Source organism: Prionailurus bengalensis, chromosome E4 (genome assembly GCF_016509475.1).
Source record: "Prionailurus bengalensis isolate Pbe53 chromosome E4, Fcat_Pben_1.1_paternal_pri, whole genome shotgun sequence".
NCBI classification, from domain to species: Eukaryota; Metazoa; Chordata; class Mammalia; order Carnivora; family Felidae; genus Prionailurus; species Prionailurus bengalensis.
The window spans coordinates 25,428,047-25,450,941 of NC_057360.1; the positions used below are offsets into that span (position 1 = coordinate 25,428,047).

The 22,895-nt window shown below is 40.6% G+C and overlaps 1 long non-coding RNA gene across 1 annotated transcript in view; it reads right to left on the reverse strand.

Moving 5' to 3' along the window:
• Window positions 1–1,174: 1,174 nt before the first annotated feature.
• Window positions 1,175–22,895, reverse strand: part of LOC122475751 — a 56,980-nt gene continuing 35,259 nt past the window's right edge. The window contains exons 4-5 of the long non-coding RNA XR_006295300.1: window positions 15,567–15,719; window positions 1,175–1,798 (exon numbers count right to left, since the gene is read on the reverse strand). This is a non-coding gene — a long non-coding RNA (uncharacterized LOC122475751). The remainder of the gene's footprint in view (window positions 1,799–15,566; window positions 15,720–22,895) is intronic.

Below are 22,895 nucleotides of genomic sequence, written 5' to 3' on the forward strand. Positions count from 1 at the left end.
ACAGGGTCAAAAAGGGTTAAAATAATCAGCTCAGGGTGTGGGTTGGTGCCCTAAGGAGCATTCTACCCTGGAGATCACTTTTTGTGCTGGCACTTTTCCTTTCTATCTATAGGCATCTATGCAAGCTAATGCTCTTAATAAGAGTGCTGTGATGTCTTTAGTTGGTCTTTTTAATACAGGATGTAACTCAGTGGGTCAGGTGATCAGGCCAACATCTGGAGTCTCAAATTTTGTCCAATCTAAAATTTCAATAGGTCTCTCAGAATCCTCTGAAGTTAATTATGTAATCTATTCTACCCCTAAACCGTCTCTTGAGTGATTTTGGTGGGATTAGTGAACAAGGCATATTTTCAATCTGTTCCCATTCAGAACTATGTTCAAAATAGGTTTTGTTATGGAAGTCTGCTGATGGGGAGGAAATAGTGCATGTGCAAGACAAGCAAATCAGAGTATCTAGGGACCTGTTTCAGAAAACTTGTCAGGGGTAGCCTGGTCATGGCAGTAGGCCATTGGGGGTATAGGGCATCTTCCCAATTCTAAGCCCTAACCTACACCAATGTGTAGATTCTCCCTGAAGGCAGAGGAGGAAGACCTAGACTGCCTTGCACAGTTTGCTTGTGCAAAGTGGCCCAAGTATCCTATAATAAGGGACACCTGGGTGCCTTGGAGAATCCCAGAAGCCATCAGAAAACCAGTGAAAATATAAACTTTCACCAGTTTAAAGCTGACACCTCAGAAATATTTTTGGGGTTGGCCTCTCAGTGCCCTGGTAGTGATATAGGTAAGATTGGGGACCAGCCAGAGCTCCACAGACCTGGGGGCCCTTGCTACCCAAAGGCTGGTTGATAGGTATTTATTATTCATGCACAGGTGAGGCAGGACAGTATAGCCAGGGGCCTGGAACATAAAAAGTATCCAGAGAGTCCAGATGTCCAGAGCAGGCTCTTGGGTGTCCATGGCATCTGCCTATAGCCAAGCCCCAACCTACACTAAATGCATGTATTCTCTCTGAGGGCAAAGTTGGAGCAGTGTGGGGCCAGCTGGTCTGGCTGGGGTACCCTTCATTAAGAGGCACCTGGGCGACTTGATTATTGTTTTTGGGGAGGAAGAATTTTCTTTTCTACCCTTTTCTTCCCTTCAAACTAGTCTAAGAATTAAATTGACATGAGACAGATTAACACAAGAAAAAAATTTTTATTTTGTATACACAGATGTCCAATAATGAAATTGAGACTCCCCACATGACCAAAGCAAGCAGCTGTTGTATGTTTAGGCAAAGAACCATAAATCTGTGAGGAATGGACAAAGCAGAGAAAACTTATGTTCATTGGCTTTAATTAGCATACAATTCTAAACAGAATTTGGGCTGAGGTAGTAAACTAGTAAAAGTAACAAGACTTGTTGATTTATACAGTCTTCTTGGCTCTAAATACCTATTTCAGGTGATAAGGATGTCTTTCTGCTCCCTGATGCAGGAAGGATAGCTTTCACATTGGAGATTTATTTCCTGCTATCTGGAGACAAAGAGAGTCAGAATGTTCTTCTGTTCTTAAATAGCTTTAATTCAAAATAACATGACAAAGTGGCATATTTTAGGGTGGCCTGGCCTGGGCCCCTAGAGTTCCTTAGAAACTCCACATACTAAAATGTGAGCTGGTAGATTGTTTTATCTCACTGAGCTAGTCTCTTAGAGTTGAAAATAGGTCAGTTCTACTAAATTCATTTCAGGAAGTGGTGATGGATGTGTGTTCCCAAAGTTAGGCTCATGGTTCAAGCAGGTATTAAATAAGAGGCATTTCTGTGGAAACAAGAGAAAAACAATGGTTAAGGGTTGGAACAAATTATAAACCAGTTTCAGAGTTCTGAGGGTACCCAGTTGAGATGAGTTTTAGATGTCAAAGTATCTTTAGATGGATTGAAAGCAGGCAATGGCCATCTTCCAGATTTTCTTGGTTTGTAGTTTGAATGTCTCTGATGATTATTTTTCTTCTTCTTTTTCTAAATATGAAATTTATTGTCAAATTGGTTTCCATACAACACCCAGTGCTCATCCCAACAGGTGCCCTCCTCAATGCCCATCACCCACTTTCCCCTCCCACCCACCATCAACCTTCAGTTATTCTCAGTTTTTAAGAGTCTCTTATGGTTTGCCTCCCTCCCTAACTTTTTCCCCTCCCCAACCCCCCCCCCCCCCGGTCTTCTGTTAAGTTTCTCAGGATCCACATAGGAGTGAAAACATATGGTATCTGTCATTCTCTGTATGACTTATTTCACTTAGATAACACTCCCCAGTTCCAACCACGTTGCTACAAAAGGCCAGATTTCATTTTTCTCATTGTCAAGTAGTATTCCATTGTATATATAAACCACAATTTCTTTATCCATTCATCAGTTGATGGACATTTAGGCTCTTTCCATAATTTGGCTATTGTTGAAAGTGCTGCTATAAACATTGGAGTACAAGTCCCCCTATGCATGAGCACCCCTGTGTCCTTTGGGTAAATTCCTAGCAGTGCTATTTCTGGGTCAAGGGTAGATCTATTTTTAACTTTTTGAGGAGCCTCCACACTGTTTTTCAGAGTGGCTGTACCAGTTTGCATTTGCACCAGTGTCTATTTATGTTTTCTGCCCATTTCTTCACTGGATTATTTGTTTTTTGGGTGTGGAGTTTGGTGAGTTCTTCGTAGTTTGGATACTAGCCCTTTATCTGATATGTCATTTGCAAATATCTTTTCCCATTCTGTTGGTTGCCTTTTAGTTTCATTGATTGTTTCCTTTGCAGTGCAGAAGCTTTTTATCTTCATGAGGTCCCAGTAGTTCATTTTTGCTTTTGTTTCCCTTGCCTCTGGAGACATGTTGAGTAAGAAGTTGCTGCGGCCGAGGTTAAAGAGGTTTTTGCCTGCTTTCTCCTTGAAGATTTTGATGGCTTCCTCTCTTGCTTTTCCGTCTTTCATCCATTTTGAGTTTATTTTTGTTTCTAGTGTAAGAAAGTGGTCCAGGTTCATTCTTCTGCATGTTGCTGTCCAGTTTTCCCAGCACCACTTGCTGAAGAGACTGTCTATTCCATTGGATATTCTTTTCTGCTTTGTCAAAGATTAGTTGGCCATACTTTTGTGGGTCCATTTCTGGAGTCTCTAGTCTATTCAATTGGTCTATGTGTCTGTTTTTGTGCCAATACCATGCTGTCTTGATGATTACAGCTTTGTAGTAGAGGCTAAAGTCTGGGGGATTGTGATGCCTCCCACTTTGGTCTTCTTCATCAATATTACTTTGGCTATTTGGGGTCTTTTGTGGTTCCATACAAATCTTAGGATTGCTTGTTTTAGCTTCGAGAAGAATGCTGGTGCAATTTTGATTGGGATTGCATTGAATGTGTAGATAGCTCTGGGTAGTATTGACATTTTAACAATATTTATTCTTCCAATCCATGAGCATGGAATGTTTTTCCATTTCTTTGTGTCTTCTTCAATTTCCTTCATAAGCTTTCTATAGTTTTCAGCATACAGATATTTTACATCTTTGGTTACGTTTATTCCTAGGTATTTTATGTTTCTTGGTGCAATTGCGAATGGGATCAGTTTCTTTGTCTTCGTTGCTTCATTATTAGTGTATAAGAATGCAACTCATTTCTATACATAAACGTTGTATCCTGTGATGTTGCTGAATTCATATATCAGTTCTAGCAAACTTATTATACATCGGTTTTTCCATGTATTATAATATGTCATCTGCAAAAAGTGAAAGCTTGACTTCATCTTTGCCAATTTTGATGACTTTGATTTCCTTTTGTTGTCTGATTGCTGATGCTAGAACTTCCAACACTATGTTAAACAACAGCAGTGAGAGTGGACATCCCTGTCATGTTCCTGATCTCAGGGGGAAAGCTGTCAGTTTTTCCCCATTGAGGATGATATTAGCTGTGGGCTTTTCATAAATGGCTTTTATGATCTTTAAGTATGTTCTTTCTATCCTTTCTCAAGGGTTTTAATTAAGAAAGGATGCTGAATTTTGTCAAATGCTTTTTCTGCATCGATTGACAGGATCATATGGTTCTTTTCTTTTCTTTTACTAATGTCATGTATCACATTGATTTGCGAACGTTGAACCAGGTCTGCAGCTCAGGAATGAATCCCACTTGATCATGGTGAATAATTCATTTTGTATGCTGTTGAATTTGATTTGCTAGTATATTGTGGAGAATTTTTGCATCCATATTCATCAGGGATATTGGCCTGTAGTCTCTTGTTTTGCTGGGTCTCTGTCAGGTTTGGGAATCAAAGTAATGCTGGCTTCATAGAATGAGTCTGGAAGTTTTCCTTCTCTATTTTTTGGAGCAGCTTGAAAAGAATAGGCATTATCTCTGCTTTAAATGTCTAGTAGACTTCCCCAGGGAAGCCATCTGGTCCTGGACTCTTATTTGTTAGGAGAATTTTGATAACTGATTCAATTTCTTCGCTAGTTATGGGTCTGTTCAAGTTTTCTATTTCTTCCTGTTTGAGTTTTGGAACTGTGTGGGTGCTTAGGAATTTTTCCATTTCTCCCAGGTTGTCCAGTTTGTTGGCATATAATTTTTCATAGTATTCCCTGATAATTGCTTATATTTCTGAGGGATTGGTTGTAATAATTCCATTTTCATTCATGAATTTATCTATTTGGGTCATCTCCCTTTTCTTTTTGAGAAGCCTGGCTAGAGGTTTATCAATTTTTTTTTCCAGAAAACCAACTCTTGGTTTCATTGATCTGCTCTGCAGTTTTTTTAGATTCTATATTGTTTATTTCTGCTCTGATCTTTATTTCTCTTCTGCTGGGGTGGGGTGTCTTTGCTGTTTGCTTCTGTTTCCTTTAGATGTGCTGTTAGATTTTGTATTTGGGATTTTTCTTGTTTCTTGAGATAGGCCTGGATTGCAATGTATTTTCCTCTCAGGACTGCCTTTGCTGCATCCCAAAGCGTTTGGATTGTTGTATTTTCATTTGTTTCCATATATTTCTTAATTTATTCTCTAATTGCCTGGTTGACCCATTCATTCTTTAGTAGGGTGTTCTTTAACCTCCATGCTTTTGGAGGTTTTCCAGACCTTTTCCTGTGGTTGATTTCAAGTTTCATAGCATTGTGGTCTGAAAATGTGCATGGTATGATCTCAATTCTTTTATACTTATGAAGGGCTGCTTTGTGACCCAGTATGTGATCTATCTTGGAGAAGGTTCCACGTGCACTCGAGAAGAAAGTATATTCTGTTGCTTTGGGATGCAGAGGTCTAAATATATCTGTCAAGTCCATCTGATCCAATGTATCATTCAGGGCCCTTGTTTCTTTATTGATCCTGTGTCTAGATGATCTATCCATTGTTGTAAGTGGAGTGTTAAAGTCCCCTGCAATTACCATATTCTTATCAATAAGGTTGCTTATGTTTGTGATTTATATATTTAGGGGCTCCCGTATTTGGTGTACAGACATTTATAATTGTTAGCTCTTCCAGATAGACCCTGTAATTATATAATACCTTTCTTCATCTCTTGTTACAGCCTTTAATTTGACGTCTAGTTTGTCTGATATAAGTGTGGCTACTTCAGCTTTCTTTTGACTTCTAGTAGCATGATAGATAGTTCTCCACCCCCTCACTTTCAATCTGAAGGTGTCCTCAGGTCTAAAATGAGTCTCTTGTAGACAGCAAATAGATGGGTCTTGTTTTTTTTTTATCCATTCTGATGTCCATCCTATGTCTTTTGACTGGAGTATTTAGCCCATTTACATTCAGTGTGATTATTGAAAGATATGGGTTTAGAGTCATTGTGATGTCAGGTTTCTTGTTTGTAGTGATGTCTCGGGTACTTTGTAGTCCTTGAAATATTTCACTCACAGAATCCCCCTTAGGATCTCTTGTAGGGCTGGTTTAGTGGTGATGAATTCCTTCAGTTTTTGTTTGGGAAAGCCTTTATCTCTCCTTCTATTCTGAATGACAGACTTGCTGGATAAAGGATTCTTGGCTGCATATTTTTTTTCTGTTCAACACATTGAAGATTTCCTGCCATTCCTTTCTGGCCTGCCAAGTTTCAGTAAGTAGGTCTGCCACTAGTCTTATTGGTCTCCCTTTATATGTTAGAGCCTGTTTTATCCCTAGCTGCTTTCAGAATTTTCTCTTTATCCTTGTATTTTGCCAGTTTCACTATGATATGTCATGCAGAAGATTGATTCAGGTTACATCTGAAGGGAGTCCTCTGTGCCTCTTGGATTTCAATGTCTTTTTCCTTCCCCAGATCAGGGAAGTTCTCAGCTATGATTTGTTCGAGTACACCTTCAACCCCTTTCTCTCTCTTCTTCTTCTTCTGGAATTCCTATGATATGGATATTGTTCCATTTGATTGCATCACTTAGTTCTCTAATTCTTCCCTCATACTCCTGGATTGTTTTATCTTTTCTCAGCTTCCTCTTTTTCCATAATTTTATCTTCTAATTCACCTATTCTCTCCTCTGCCTCTTTAATCCGTGCTATGGCCGCCTCCATTTTATTTTGCATCTCATTGATAGCATTTTTTTTAGCTCATGACTCTCTCTTAGTCCCTTGATCTCTGCAGTCCTCTATTCATTTTTCAAGCGCAGCAATTTTAGGACATTATTCTAAATTCTTGTTCCATTATATTGCTTAAATCAGTTTTGATCAATTCATTAGCTGTTGCTACTTCCTGGGAGTTTCTTTTGAGGAGAATTCTTCTGTTTTATCATTTTGGGTAGTCATTGGCGTGGCTCCAAACTGCAGGGCACTTCCCTTGTGCTGTCGGGAGTAATTTGTGTTGGTGGGCGGGGCTGCAGTCAGACCCAATGTCTGTCCCCAGCCCACCGGTGGGGCTGCAGTCAGACTGGTGTGTACCTTATGTTCCCCTCTCCCAGGGGCAGGACTCATTGTGGAGTGGTGTGGCCCCTGTCTGGGCCACTTGCACACTGCCAGGCTTGTGGTACTGCTTTAATGGGATCTGGCCAAGGGGCTATTAGCAGGGGTGGATCCACAAGGTGCACAGGGGTGGGAGGGCAGGCTTAGCTTGCTTTGGCATCAGTGGTCCCCTGTGGGAGGGGCCCTGCAGCACGGGAAGGGAGGCAGACCCCTCGGAGAGATGGATCCACAGAAGCACAGCGTTGGGCATTTGTGCAGTGCAAGCAAGTTCGGTGATGGGAACTGGTTCCCTTTGGGATTTTGGCTGGGTGATGGGAGAGGGAGATGGCACTTACCAGCACATTTGTTCCCTCACTGAGCTGAGCCCTGTCCTCCAGGGCTTGACAACTCTCCCTCCCAGTGTCCTCTTGCCCTCCCTGCTCTCCGAGAGCAGAGCTGTTGACTCTTAACATTCCAGATGTTAGTCCTGCTGTCAGAACACACTCCGTCCGGCCCCTCTGCTTTTGCCAGCCAGACTCGGGGGCTCTGCTTTGCTGGGCGGGCTGCCCCTCCACCGCCCCGGCTCCCTCCTGCCAGTCCGTGTAGCACACACCACCTCTCCACCCTTCCTACCCTCTTCCATGGGCCTCTTGTCTACACTTGGCTACAGAGAGTCTGTTATGCTAGTCTGCTGGCAGTTTTCTGGGTTATTTAGGCAGATGTGGGTGGAATCTAAGTGATCAGCAGGACAAGGTAAGCCCAGTGTCCTCCTACACCTTGATATTCCTCTTGAATACTCTGTTGATCTTTTTGAGTGGACACACAGCAACCTGCACAAAGATCATCCATGCATGTGCTGTTGTGACAATTTCCCTGAAGTTTACATCAAGTCATTCATACTCAGTTTGGAAGGCCTCAGGAAAAAGGGCAGATTTCATTTTCAATGATTTCAAGTCCAAAGGATGGGAGAAAATTGTAAATGTTAGTTTGGATGAAACCAGAAGACTTCAGGATCTGGTCAAGTTTACAGGTAGAAAACAAAATCTCAGAAACGACGAACAGAAATAGAATCTAGAATCCAAAAGTACATTTCATAGTTTCAAATGAAACAGTTTTTTTCTCTGTACACTTACAATGGTTATCACTGATAGAAATGAGGGTAAGACTAATTTGTTTGCCAATTACGTATAGTTTCAAGAAACCTGATTATTTACAGAGTGCAGCAAGAGTAGCAATTGGTCATACAAGCTCTTTTAAACCTGCTTTGGTGGAACTTTCCATCGGGAATCTCCAGACTGAACTTTTATCAGCCTCTTGAAGCAAAGAAGCCAACTCAAATACTTGCCATCAGATTTGCCTGCAATATCTGTAGAATTAAATTCTTTCTTTCTTTTCAAGATCTCCCAAATATCCTGATATTTCTCCATCTGCCAGATGTGACCTTACTCACCTGGTAAGGCTGCTGAGATCCTTGTAAGCAAGATAGCAGGCTGATATTCCTAGGGGGATTTATTGGCTCCATTAAGTCATCCTTAGTTCCATAAAGCATAGACTCATAAATCTGAGTCTATGCATGTTTGTCTCAAATATGACATTTCAGTCAAAGCCTTGGTAATATAACCAATGTTTCCAACTGTGTCTTGTCACAAAGAGAAAAGATTCTTATTGATCTTAGGCAAATATTTCTATGAAACCATAAGAATGCTCACTGAGAGATTCCAAATTCTGGAGAGATCAGGTAGGGGAGAAAGATAGATGTTGCAATTCTGCTTACAAAGGTACAATTTACCAAATTGCTGTGAGTCATATTTAGTTTAAGAGGAAAGGCTTTCTTATATCTGGAAAACAAAAGATGAAATAACAAGCAGTACTGCCAACAAAAAGCCATAAAAATTATCATCATTCTCAGTTTATTCATTCCTATGTGATAATTTTTTGATCTTGATCTTTTGTTAGTTTTAAGAAGCCTTCAGTTTCTGTTAGAGTTCTATAAATTCTTACCCAGTTCAATGGCATGATCTTAAAGTTAGTAGAGACCTGTATTCGAGAGCACTTGTCAGAGTCCTTTCCCTGAATCTCTTTGAAGATGAAACTTTTGCAGTGGCATCAGAGTTAACCTTTTGTCTGTAAATGACAAAAGTCTTAAAATTGCAGTGGTTAAGGATCTGATCAGAGTTCATTACAATGTTACTGACAAGGTAATTTGGACATTTCTATCACACAGCACTTCAAGATTAGAACTAGAATGGCAAGCGATAACATATTGAGACATATCCGATTTCTAGGAGTTTCATACAATTTCTAGAACACTAATCTTAACATATTTACACAAATATAATCTAAGAAAGGTTAGCATCACTTATTTGACATTACTTCCCAGGTGATTCAACATACCAAGTAAGACAATTCTCTTTCTTTTACAAGGAGAACAAATCCTTCAAATGTCCTAGGGATCTGCTGGAATATTTCAAAGTTAGTTGGTGGTCAAGACTTCATTTTAAAATTTGATTTTGGGGGGCGCCTGGGTGGCGCAGTCGGTTAAGAGTCCGACTTCAGCGAGGTCACGATCTCGCGGTCCGTGAGTTCGAGCCCCGCATCGGGCTCTGGGCTGATGGCTCAGAGCCTGGAGCCTGTTTCCGATTCTGCGTCTCCCTCTCTCTCTGCCCCTCCCCCGTTCATGCTGTGTCTCTCTCTGTCCCAAAAATAAATAAACGTTGAAAAAAAAATTTAAAATTTGATTTTGGGAGGTTTGTCAAATATCAAAAAGTTTGGACATTTAATTAAATAGGATCACAGATCATTATGAAACCATACTTAGTTATCAATTTAGCCAAAGTGCCAATTAAAGACTTCAAAGACAAACACAGGTAGTTACATGGCTGTAAAAGCCTTAGCTCTTTTAATATTAAATAGAAAAAAACCCAAAGACCTTATAAAGACAGCACAGACTCTTTGTTTTCCTAGGTAGATTACATAAATGGTAAAGAAAAAAATTACTTACAACTTCTTATTAAAAGAAGACCAATAATCTAAGTTTATCCTTTTAACAGAGAGAGAAGTCAAATTTTAATTTTGTACAAGCTTACTTTTGATATTAAAACTCAGTTTTAAAAAATGTTTATGAGAGAGAAAGAGTAAGAGCATGAGTTGGGGGGGTTGTGGTGCAGAGAGAGAGAGAGGAGGCAGAGATCCCAAGCCGTGCTGTATGGACATCAGAGAGCACAATGTGGGGCTCGAACTCACAAACCATGAGATCATGACCTGAGCCAAAGTCTGACTCTTAACCAACTGAGCCACCAGGTGCCCCTTAAAACTCGTGTTTAAACTAAATTCATTTTATTTTTTAATTTTTTTTTTTTTTAGAGAGTGCGTGCAAGTGTGAGTTGGGGAGGGGCAGAGAGAGGAACAGATAATGCTAAGCAGGCTTCATGCTCAGCATGGAGTCTGATGAGGCACTTGATCTCATGACTGTGAGATCATGACCTGAGCTAAAATCAAGAGGTGGACAGTTAACCAACTGAGTCACCTAGGTACCCCTAAATAAATTCATTTTAATCTTAACCAACTGACCACACATTAAAATCTCTTTTTAAAGATTCCTTTTTCAGAGATGAAAAACGTATACACTGAAGACTATAGAAAGCTTATGAAAGAAATTGAAGAAGACACACAAAAATGGAAAACTATTCCATGCTCCTGGATTGGAAGAATAAATATTGTTAAAATGTCAATACTACCCAAAGCTATCTACATAGTCAATGCAATCCCTATCAAAATAACAGCAGCATTCTTCACAGAACTAGAACAAACAATCCTAAAATTTGTAATGAGCCAGAAAAAAACCCGAATAACCAAAGCAATCCTGAAAAAGAAAACCAAAGGTGGAAGCATCACAATCCCAGACTTCAAGCTATATTACAAAACTGTAATCATCAAGACAGCATGGTATTGGCACAAAAACAGACACATAGACCAATGGAATAGACTAGAGAGTCCAGAAATGGACCCACAAAAGTATGGCCAACTAATCTTTGACAAAGCAGAAAAGAATATCCAATGGAAAAAAGACAGTCTCTTCAGCAAGTGGTGCTGGGAAAACTGGACAGCAACATGCAGAAGAATGAACCTGGACCACTTTCTTACACTAGAAACAAAAATAAACTCAAAATGGATGGAAGACGGAAAAGCAAGAGAGGAAGCCATCAAAATCCTCAAGGAGAAAGCAGGCAAAAACCTCTTTAACCTCGGCCGCAGCAACTTCTTACTCAACATGTCTCCAGAGGCAAGGGAAACAAAAGCAAAAACGAGCTACTGGGACCTCATGAAGATAAAAAGCTTCTGCACAGTGAAGGAATCAATCAGCAAAAACTAAAAGGTAACCAAGGGAATGGGAGGAGATATTTGCAAATGACATATCAAATAAAGGGTTAGTATCCAAAATCTGTAAAGAACTTATCAAACTCAACACCCAAAAAACAAATAATCCAGTGAAGAAATGGGCAAAAGACATGAATAGACATTTTTCTGAAGGAGACATCCAGATGGTTTACACATGTGTTTTAGACACATGTCGAAAATGCTCAATATCACTCATCATCATCAGGGAAATACAAGTCAAAACCATAATGAGATACCACCTCACACCTGTCAGAATGGCTACCATTAACAACTCAGGCAACAACAGATAGGCGAGGATGTGGAGAAAGAGGATCTCTTTTGCATTGTTGGTGGGAATGCAAGCTGGTACAGCCATTCTGGAAAACAGTATGGAGGTTTCTCAAAAAATTAAAAATAGAACACCTTATGACCCAGCAATTGAAATACCAGGTATTTATCCAAGGGATACAGGTGTGCTGTTTCAAAGGGGCACTTGCACCCTAATGTTTATAGCAGCACTATCCACAATAGCCAAAGTACAGAAAGAGCCCAAATGTCCATCGATGGATGAATGGATAAAGATGTGGTATATACATACAATGGAGCATTACTCGGCAATCAAAAAGAATGAAATCTTGCTATTTGCAACTATATGGATGGAACTGGAGGGTATTATGCTAAGTGAAATTAGATCAAGACAAATATCATATGACTTCACTCATATGAGGACTTTAAGAGACAAAACAGATGAACATAAGGGAAGGGAAACAAAAATAATATAAAAACAGGGAGGGGGACAAAACATAAGAGACTCATAAATACGGAGAACAAACAGAAGGTTACTGGAGGGGTTGTGGGAGGGGGGATGGGCTAAATGGGTACGGGGCACTAAGGAACCTACTCCTGAAATTGTTGCACTATATGCTAACTAATTTGGATACAAATTAAAAAAAAAATTTAAAAAAAAAAACAGTTGTGGTTAGATCACCCACAAACACTTCATGAGATATCACAGAAAGTCAGCCAGTCTTCCAAGCTATTCTGTTCTTGTTGGCATATTTTGTAACCTAAATAACATCAACTTATTGACTTTCAGTAAACCCAAGCAGAATGAAAGTTTTAATTTTAACGCTGATACTATAAAGATATTTCTATTTTATTAAATTAACCTTAAATAAATTTTCATATTGAATATTTTCCCAGATCATTTGAACCTGAAATTCATTTGGACTATTTCTGAGAATTTTTATCATACTAAATTTCTTTCTTTTTTTTTTTTTTTCATACTAAATTTCTATAAACAATTTTTAAGCCAATTCAATAGAGCTGTTTACAAATAATTTTTGGAAACGAGAGGTAGAAAAACACCGCATCTATAATGCACATACATACACAGACACAGCTTCTATTTTAAAACAATATAAAACTCACTAGTTTATAAAGTATTTTACTATTTGTGGAAAAGACTTAGAGTTTGGGCACAAACTTTAGTGGTTTGTTTTTAAAAAGACCTGCTCCTTTTTTCCCTTAAGTCTAAGGTGACTGGGGTTGTGCTTATATTTCAAGAGCATAAAATGCATGACTTTAAGGGACAGAGAAAGAATGCAAGTTGTTTATTTTTTTATTTTTATTTTTTAAGAGATTCAGTGTTAATTGCTATTTACCTTTTTGAAGCAAGGGGAATTTTGTCCTAATATCCTGATTTTTTGTCATATCTGCAAGCATTTTGAGAGAAATAGACAAAGTTTGAGGATTAGTAAAGTAGGTTTTGACTTATTTCTAGAGTTGCATTTCTGGTTTCCTAGAGATTTGCAAGGCAAAGGCAGTTGTTTTTAATTCCCTCCAAAGAACTGGGTTACAGCCTGAATACTAAGGGACTGACTCACCTTTTTAAATTAAACTAGCTACTTTATATCAGGGAGATTTTACCCAAAATGGCAATCAAAAGACTTATGGCTTTGTAAAGTCTGTAAAGCATTTTAACAAAAGCCTTCTTTCTGAGTACATAATTCAACCTTGGCTTCTATCAGTCCCTAAACATGGGCCTTCTGCTGATCATTTATAGGAAGGCCTAGGAGATTTTGGTCACCTGTTTTTTGTGTGTGTGGGGGGGGGAGGGGTGGTGTTGTGAATGGCCATTAATCTTTTAATTCTTTTCTAAATTTGGGGAGAAAGAGGATGGAAGTAAAAAGTCTCTATGATTGAAAAGATCTGCTGTTGTTCAGGGGAAATAAATGTGTTGCCTTTGGGTCGGGGGTCTAGGATATATCTGCAAAGGACACTGCACAGGAATGCCTGAAGCTGGTACAACCTGATTACGGAGCCCTGGAAAACAGGAGCAAAGGGAGACTTACTGCCAGTGACCGGAGCTTGTGTTGATTCATTATGTGACTTTCAGTACTTACATGAGTAATCCCTATACTTTGAACCTAAAGATTAGGCCAGAATGCTCTCTGTAAATCATATAGGGAAAGGGAAGTTAAAACAGGTAGATGGGGCCAGAGTGTGAGAAGGATAATTTACATTAGATGTAGGATTTCTGTTCTCTCATCTTGTCAAGGGAATCCCTAAGGTTAGCTGTTAAACCCATAAGACAATTAAGAGATCTCTATAAATAATTTTCTCTTTTTGCAAATCTAGCCAATTAAGGAACTCATCATCTGGCCATTGATAAGTAAGATCTTATTTGTCTGTATTCAGACCAATACATCTTTTTTTGGAAAAACATGAAAGCAACTTTCCAGGCTTAGACCATGGACACAAGAAGTATCCCTAGAGAAGCCTTAAATGATGCAGTCCCCATGGTCCAAAAGTTTACTCCCCAAAATAGTTTAAAAAAGCAAAAACAGAGGCACCTGTATGGCTCAGTCAGTTAAGTGTCTGACTCCTGGTTTTGGTTCAGGGCATGATCTCATGGTTTGTGAGTTCAAGCCCCACGGCAAGCTCTGTGCCAACAGTGTGGAGCCTGCTTGGGATCCTCTTTCTCTGCCCCTTCCCTGCTTGTGCTCGCGCGCGCTCTCTCTCTCTCTCTCTCTCCAAATAAATAAATAAACTTTAAAAAAAAAAAAGTGAAAACTTTTTTTTTTTTTTTTTTTTTTTTTTGCACAGGCAGTAAGAATGGTGCAGTAAAGACTGTGTCCCAGATCTCTCCTGAAAACATAAGACCCCTCCAATTACAGACCCACTAATCTGGGACGCTGGACAAGCACTAGTGGAATGGGACTTTCCAGTACTAACAAACAACAAAGATTAAGATGATAAAGGTCCCTTATGAGCTGGGACCGCTTATGACAAATTCCCCTGAGAGCTGACACAGCCAAACAAAGAAAGTGCTGTTTGTAATTTTGTCCCTCAGAATCCCAGTCTATTCAACTGGCCACCAAGGTAAACCCAGATTGACCCTTGCTACCAGGACTGGGCTGAGCTGGGACCCTCTCACCCTCTCCAGCTATCTATCTGAGGGCTTGGCTGGCAGACCCAGCCCCGAGCTGACACCTTTGGTAAATAAAGCCACATCCACAATTTAAAAAAAAAAATGGAGCACCTGTTTGGCTCAGTCGGTTGAGCTTCTGACTTCAGCTCAGGTCATGATCTCATGGTACGTGGGTTCAAGCCCCACAACGGGCTCTGTGCTGACAGCTCAGAGCCTGGAACCTATTTTGGGTTCTGTGTCTCCCTCTCTCTCTGCCCCTCCCCTGCTCACACTCTATCTCTCTAGAACAAACAAACAAACAAAAAGCATCATACTTTGTGGGGGACTCACAGCACAGGAAATTCTTGGTGTGTGGGATGGGGTTAGAAGTAAAGCAGTTTCTTCCACACACCCTGGATTGTGGAGACCAGAGAGAATAATCTTACTGGTCATAAAGCCAAGCTCTTTGGACACAGAAGATGACAAAGGAAAAACTTCATTTTGTTTTTATGTAGAGGACTCACAGTAGATTTTGTCTAAACAGATGCCAGTCTTATGAGAACCACGAACCCATCACTTTTTGAGGCTGGCTTGAACAGAAGTCTTAAAAAGACCTAAGACCTGTGTTCTTTCTCTCTAGTAATTTCTTTTTATAACAAATGACTCAAAAGACAGAGACAAAGAAAAACCATGACCATCTCTATGAGGCAATGAATCAGCCACATGAAGAGTACCCTACCAAATCTTACCAGAATCACCAAGACCAAGAAACCAGCTCCACAAATATTTTCTTTTGTTGATATAAATTTAGAGAAGATAGATGTTCACCAATATCACTCCATTAGACCATGCAGGCAGAGATCAGGAGGCTGATGTGGTAACAACTTAAGAAGCCTGCCAAGGATTCTTACCTTCTGCTGGCTGTTTGTCAGATGTTCCAGGATGTGTCAGCTGCAAGAGCCTCAAAGCAAACAGTGTCCAGTGAGGGAAGTGTATCCTACTGACTATGCCAAATGTTGGGAAGGAAAACTTTTATTCTACCCTTCAAGGTTCTTCTAGGTGGCCTAAGAGTTAAAAGTGATATGAAAACATGTTAATAGAATAAAAAAACACTCCAAAGTTTATTACATGTGCACAGAGGCCAACTATTAATACTGATACCCAAAGAAATAATCAGGTCACACAGCTTTTGAAAGTTATAGTCAAAGAAGCATAAATCTGTGAGGAAGTGACAAAACAAAATCTATGTTTAAGAGCTTCAGTTAGTAAGGAATTCTAAACAGATTTGGGCTGTGACAGTAAATCAGTAAAAGTAATAAGGTTTGTTTATTTAGGCTTCTTTGAATTTCCTGTCTCTGATGAAAAGGATGTCTCCCTACATCCTGGTGCAGGGAGGCTCCTCATGTGAGAGATTTATTCATTGGTTTCTGGAGACAACAGAGAGTCAGAGTGTTCTTCCTATACTGGCTGTTTTTTAGGTAACTTTAAATGAAAATGATTAATATGCCATTGTTGAACTTTTTGGGGTGGGCTACTTTGGAAAGCTATACTGGTAAACCTGTGACCCCACCAGGCAGCAGATCAAATGAAGACTGTCCCTGGTTTAAAGCTACCTTTCCAGAATGATTTTCTTGGTGTGGATTTTCTCTGCCCTGGAGGCTATGCAGGTGGTTTGGGAAGGTTGCAGCTACACAGCCCAGAAGTCCTAGGCTGCCCAATGCCTGATAGGATAGGTACTCTGCATGCACAGACTGCATAGGTCAGGGTAGCTAGGGACCTCTTAAAGGTCAAGTGTCAAGCAATGCCAGTCACAGGAGAGAGCTATTAGGGGTATAAAATATCTTCCTAATTCCAAAGTCTGACCTATACAAATACGCATATTCTCTCAACAGCAGAGCTGCAGGAAAATGGACCACCTTGCCAGGGTGTAGTCTGGCAAGACTGATGGAATATCCCTGAATAACAGACAGCTGGGAGACTTGATAACTGGTCCCATTCTGGCAAGGCCATCCAGTTTCCTCCAGGGATGCCTTCAGGAGGAATATGAACATTTGTTTAGGTTAAAAATTGGAATTAGGCAGATGCCAGGGACCTCCAAGAGCTTACTCTCGACACCTAGACACTCTCAACAGTTGCCCAGTTCTGGGTTCCTGGCATCCCTGACCCATGTGGCCGGCACATGTGCCATAGGTACCCTGTCAGCCCGCCGGTGTCTAGCCGGACCCCTTCGCCCTGTGGAGCTGGGGCTCATATCCAACCACTCACCTAGCTTCCAGAACAAAAGAACCCACTTCCAGGAAATCTTTCTGAGGTGGCAGCTTTAAAATGGCTACAGTCAGTACACATTTGGACCAGTTACTTGATAGGGTCCCAGGCTTCTCCAACAATCAAGACTCTCAGGTGTCTTTTAGTGGTGGGTACCCGGTCCAGTCTGCTCAGCCCCACTCTGGCAAGTCAGTCCAGTTTTCATCAGTTCTGTCTTCAGGGGCATTCTTCACATTTGTGTAGTTTATAGCTTGGAATCAGGCGGTGCCTTGTACCCCCAAAAGTCCTCTTCAGTGGCCTGGCCTCTCAAGACCGGTGCTCTATTCCAGTTCAATGTCTAACCTGAAGGAAGCTGCACTGAAAGCTCAGTACACAGTCTGTCAGCCATCCTTGGGAAGCTGAGGCCCTCTAGGCCTGTGGAGCTGGGGCCAATGCCTGACCACCGGTGTGGCCTCCAGGGCAGAGGGAGCCCACTGCTCATAAATCCTCTTGAGGTGGCAGCCAATCCATTGGTTGCCTAAAGAAGTTCTGGATTTACCACTGATCATGGCTTTCAGGTGTTTTTATTTATTTTTTTACTGAGAGAGAGCATGAGCAGGGGAGGGGCAGAGGATGAGAGAGACAGAATCTCAAGCAGGCTCTAGGCAGAAAGTGGAGCCATATGGATCCCGAGCCCTGTGGACCATGGGATCATGACCTGAGCCGAAATCAAAAGGTGGACTCTTAGCTGACTGAGCTACCCAGGCGCCCCATCCCAGGTGATTTTTAGTGAATGCTCCCCTGGCTAGCCAACAGTCTGGCCTCATTCCTAGAAAAGCAGTCCAGATTCCTCCAGCTTTGCCTTTGCTATGTATTGGTTTGATATGATTTCAAACCCATTTGTTTATGACTAAGACAAAAAGTATTTTCAGAGGTAAGTTGTTTTGATAGAAGAATAAAGTCAACTGTGTCAGGAAGTCATTATGTCATCTGTTCTCACAGATAAGAACTAGTAGCTCAGCAGCTGGGAGCTTGTCAACAAAAACTCATGAAGAAGTAAGTATGCCAAGGGGACATTAGATTACGAATACTGAAAGTTTACGGGTTGATCCGAGAATGATTGGTCTGCACAAGTCTCCACTTTGCTGATCTAAAATAGCTCTCTGAAGATGCTGAGACAATTAGTTCCTGCCATGGTAAAGGTGATCCCTTTACTGACAGCAGCAAAAACCACGCAGAGGCCTTGCTAAGATCATCATTTTGCCCATCAACACCCTAGCCACCGTTCCCTAGTAACCTGCTCTAGCAACACAGGACTTTTCCTGTTACACTGGCAGCTAGACGTCAGCTCTCAGTTGGCTAACCTGTCCCACCCCAGTATCAACTCATATAAAGCGTTTAAAGAAGAAACAAGTAGTCCAAAATGGAGTCCTTTGCCTTCAACCTCAGCGAACCAAAACCTTAATGACAGTTTCACCCTATCCCAGGAATGTGGTCTTTTAAAAGTCAGTCTGAAATTTCCTGATCAGTACCAGTGAGGTGGTGACAGAGAAACAAACCCTGCTGGTCCCCACCCTTATCCTTAAAAGAAGCCATCCTGGCCTGAAACAATCCTTTCTTTTCTTTTGCTAATAACATCTTTGCCCCACCCTCCTTCCTATTAAAACCTTCCATTTAGTACAACTCCTCGGAGCAACTCTTTGCTTGCTAGATGGGATGATGCCTTATTAATGAATTGCTTAATAAAGTCAATTAGATATTCTGATTTATTAGGTTGAGTTTAGTTTTTTAACAAATGTTCATCTCAACTAAACTTAGACTTTGTTCCTTTCATTGCCCTTTGCCTGGAACAATAGTGTGATTAATCTGTGATTGATTCGGAGTATGCTATTTCTTTATTGGCTTATTAAAAGACATTATTGTATGTCCTATTGGCTTATAAAATTCCACACTGAACTGTGTTAAATATAGAACATTCTTGTAATTTGATGCTAATGTTGCCCACAATAGTTACCTTAATACTGATTAACCATAATATGAACCATTTGGAATGCTCTATTAAGCATCTTGATGATAAAATATCATAGATATTTGTGATTAGCAGAGGAAATAGTAAGTATACTGAAAGGGCGGGCCTACGCCAGCCGACTCCATCTTGTTCTGTGTCCTTCACCTTGACCACACCTCCTCCCCTTGAGTAAACCCTCCCTCACCTGCCGGACCCTTCCCCAGGACCCCTCCCCAGCCAATCGGCTGAGGCCATAGCCATTACCTCACCAACTGCCCCCAGGCCCCAATAAAACCTTTGTCCTTTTGAAACTCGCTCTCTTTCCCTGGTATCTCACCGCTGCGTCGGTGCAGGTAGGGGATTGAGCTCGAGCTAGCTCGAATAAAGGCTCTTTGCTTTTGCATCGGACTCGGCTCCCTAGTGGTCTTTGGGGATCACGAATTCTGGGCATAACAATACCTTGCTCACAAACCCTACCAAAATTAGTCAATAGGTGGTTTAGGGGTAGAACGGGTTGTGTAGTAACTTCTGAAGATCCCTAGAGACCTACTGAAGATTTCATCTGGGCAAAACTGAAAATTAAGGAAACTCCAGATGTTAGACTGATCATCCAACCCAGTCAGTTGTATTCTATATTAAAAAGTACAACTGAGGAAGATGTTACCAAGCTCTTCTTAGGAGCATTAAGTTACATAGATTTCTATAGGCAGAAAGGAAGAGCACTAGTGAGACAGGGAAGCTGCAGGACTCCATAAACATCTGTTTTTTCGGTCACCTGAGTGGCTCAGTCAGTTAGGCGTTCAACTCTTGGTTTTGGCTCAGGTCATGATCTCACAACTGGTGAATTCAAGCCCCGCACTGGACTCTGTGCTGATGCATGGAGCCTGCTTGGGATTTTTTCTCTCTCCCTCTCTCTCTGTCCCTCCCCCACTCACTCTGTCTCTCTCCAAATAAACTTAAAAAAATTTTTTTAAAGATTTAAATTAAAAAAATCTGTTTTCTGCCTTTTCCTGCTTCTATTCTTGCTAGAACCAGCACCCCCACTTTACACATGCCTCATAATGCAAACTGTACATTCTTCTTGTAAGGGTCAAGGAGTTCTTTAGAATAGATCCCATCTAAGGAAGGACCAGGTGAGAATGACCAGACAAAGCCATCATATGTGCATTCCAGACCACTGGTACTTGACAACTCAATGCCAAGCCCCCCTGGCTCCAAGGAATAACACCTGGGCCCCCATCTTTGTTCTCACCAGTTCCTTGATGCCTGAGAGGACACATACAATAAACCACAATCCTCAATAAAAACCCCAGGCCCCAAGTGAAGTTGAGACTCTCTTCTTTCCTTTCTGAGTCTCCCAGATACCCTGTATCTATACTCCCTCTATACCATCAGTAAACTCTGCTTTCACTTTCTGCTGGCTCACATATCATTTCTATCCTGTGTGCAGCCAGGGATCCTCCTGGCTTGTCCTGCAAGGACCCCTCTGGGTCCTGGGATCCAGCCTGCTGGCATCACTAACACAAAAAATGTATCTCCAGTCTTGAGAAACTTAACAGAAGACCATGGGGGAGGGGAAGGGGGGAAAAAAAAGTTAGAGAGAGGGAGGGAGGTAAACCATAAGAGACTCTTAGATACTGAGAATGGACTGAGGGTTGAAGGGGAGTTGGGGAGAGGGGAAAGTGGGTGATGGGCATTGAGGAGGGCACTTATTGGGATGAGCACTGGGTGTTGTATGGAAACCAATTTGACAAGAAATTATATTTAAAAAGTTTATCTCCAGGATAGGAAGAAATCCAGAACCTTTTGCCTCTGAGGGACTAATTCACATCCTGAAGATGACACTTACTTTAACTTTTTTGACCCTAGTAACATTAACTAGAAGCTAAGCCCATGATAATAGACAAAATGACAAATGTGATAATAGGGAACCAATCAGTCCTGAAGAGAGAGCTTATACCAGGTAAGAGATGATAAAAATTAAAATGGAATCCCAATAGGGGTGCCTGGGTGGCTCAGTTGGTTGAGCATCTGACTCTCAATTTTGGATCGGGACATGACTTCACAATTTTGTGGGTTTGGGCCCCATGTCAGGCTCTGCATAGGCAGTGCCAAGCCTGCTTGGGATTCTCTCTCTCTCTCTCTCTCTCTCTCTCTCTCTCTCTCTCTCTGCTCCTCCCCTACTCATGCTGTCTCTGTCTCTCTCAAAATAAATACATAAAAATTTTTTAAAAAATAAGAAAAATAAAATAAAATGGAATCCCAACAAACTGATTTGGATACAGAAACCCAGTGGCTATTAGATTTATGGTTCAAAGGAGGACAAAACCTGATCTTCACAGGAGCAGAGGTTGTGTACCTCAAACCCATTACCACTGACACTAAATTGAATCAGCACCTTAGAGCAACTGGAAAAAATAATATTAATTTACAAAGATCTTTGATTGGGTAGCAGCAACCTGGAGGTTAACATGGCCTATACCTAACATATTATCCCTTACAAACATCTCCATGGAAAACAGCAGGGGAAGCTAATATAATAATGAAATTAGGACTATTAACTGTGATTTATGAAAAGGGACAGACACATACACTGCGACATGTGGAAGCAACAGAACAAATTAAGAGGTCAACTTTTAAACTGCATCCTGGTGGGACAGAACAGCATTATTTACAGTATTTGCAGGCACCAGAAACCCAGGGGAACTGATTGATAAGAACAGCTGAGGAAGTAAGTCAAGATAGAGGCTGTAAGAGAAAGGCTGTAAGGGGTGCCTAGCTGGTTCAGTTGGAAAAGCATGCTATATTTGAACCCCACTTTGGGTATACAGAATACTAAAACAAAACAAAACAGACAAAAAACTTAGAAAGATAAAGCCTGTAGCTTGTAGCTTTAACACTCCTCTTTATAGACAACAGCTACAGCTAATAAAATAGACCCAATCAAAATAGACCATCTAGACTATCTACATAGTCCATCTACAAAATAGACCATCCAAATCTACAAGGCATATTTGGCTACCTAGACCATTTAGACCACCACCCTTGAAAACAAATTATAAAACTAGAAACTAAAATAGATACCCCTGAAATATATAGGAGAGGTAGGGAAACAGAAACAACAAATCTTCATAGTAAATAGACCTACAGAAAATAAACCCACATATACCCACTAGTCCATTTACTGTAAATACTACCCTCTTATAAAACCTAATCTCATTAGTGGACAAATCACTGCTAGCCAAAGAGAGCAAACCCTATGAGCTCCCCATAGGGATTCAGCAGTCTCTTCCTCTTGGCTCAAGCCAGAGACAATTGTTTGTACAAATAGAAACCTCTTCTGCAAATAAAAACACACTATGTATACCACTATGTCGTTAGATACTGGATCCCAATAACAGTGATACAAGGAGATCCTACTAATTTAGAAAAATTAAACAAAAAAAAAGGACTGATTGAAGGATTAGAAGGAAAACTAACCCCCATACACATGGGTATATATGTAGATTCCTAACAATGAGGACAGACTTTAAAACTAAATGCCTTATAAGTCCCAATTTAGAAAACATTCTTAGACTGGATATAACAGGACAAACAAATAAAAGGAAAACATTCAGGAACTTCTAAAGGAACAAATGATTGTGTCTCCTATTTTATAATATAAATAACTCAATCTGGCCTGTGAAAAAGTCCAGAAAGGTCATATAGATTTATAGATTTTAGGAATTTAGGAAAATAATCTCCCCAAATTGAGGGAGCACTCCCAAATAAGGGCATTATCATGAACAATATCACCACTGGATCTGGCACTGATTACATGGGGTAGACTTAGCTGTCATGTTCTTTGCTATTCCAATTGATTAAGACAGCCAACCCAAGATGCATTCACAAGGGAAGGCAGATGATATGTTTACTAGGTTACCAACAGGAGACCTTAACAGCCAGTAATAGCTTGCAACTTTATTTCTTTTTCTTTTTTTTTTAAGTA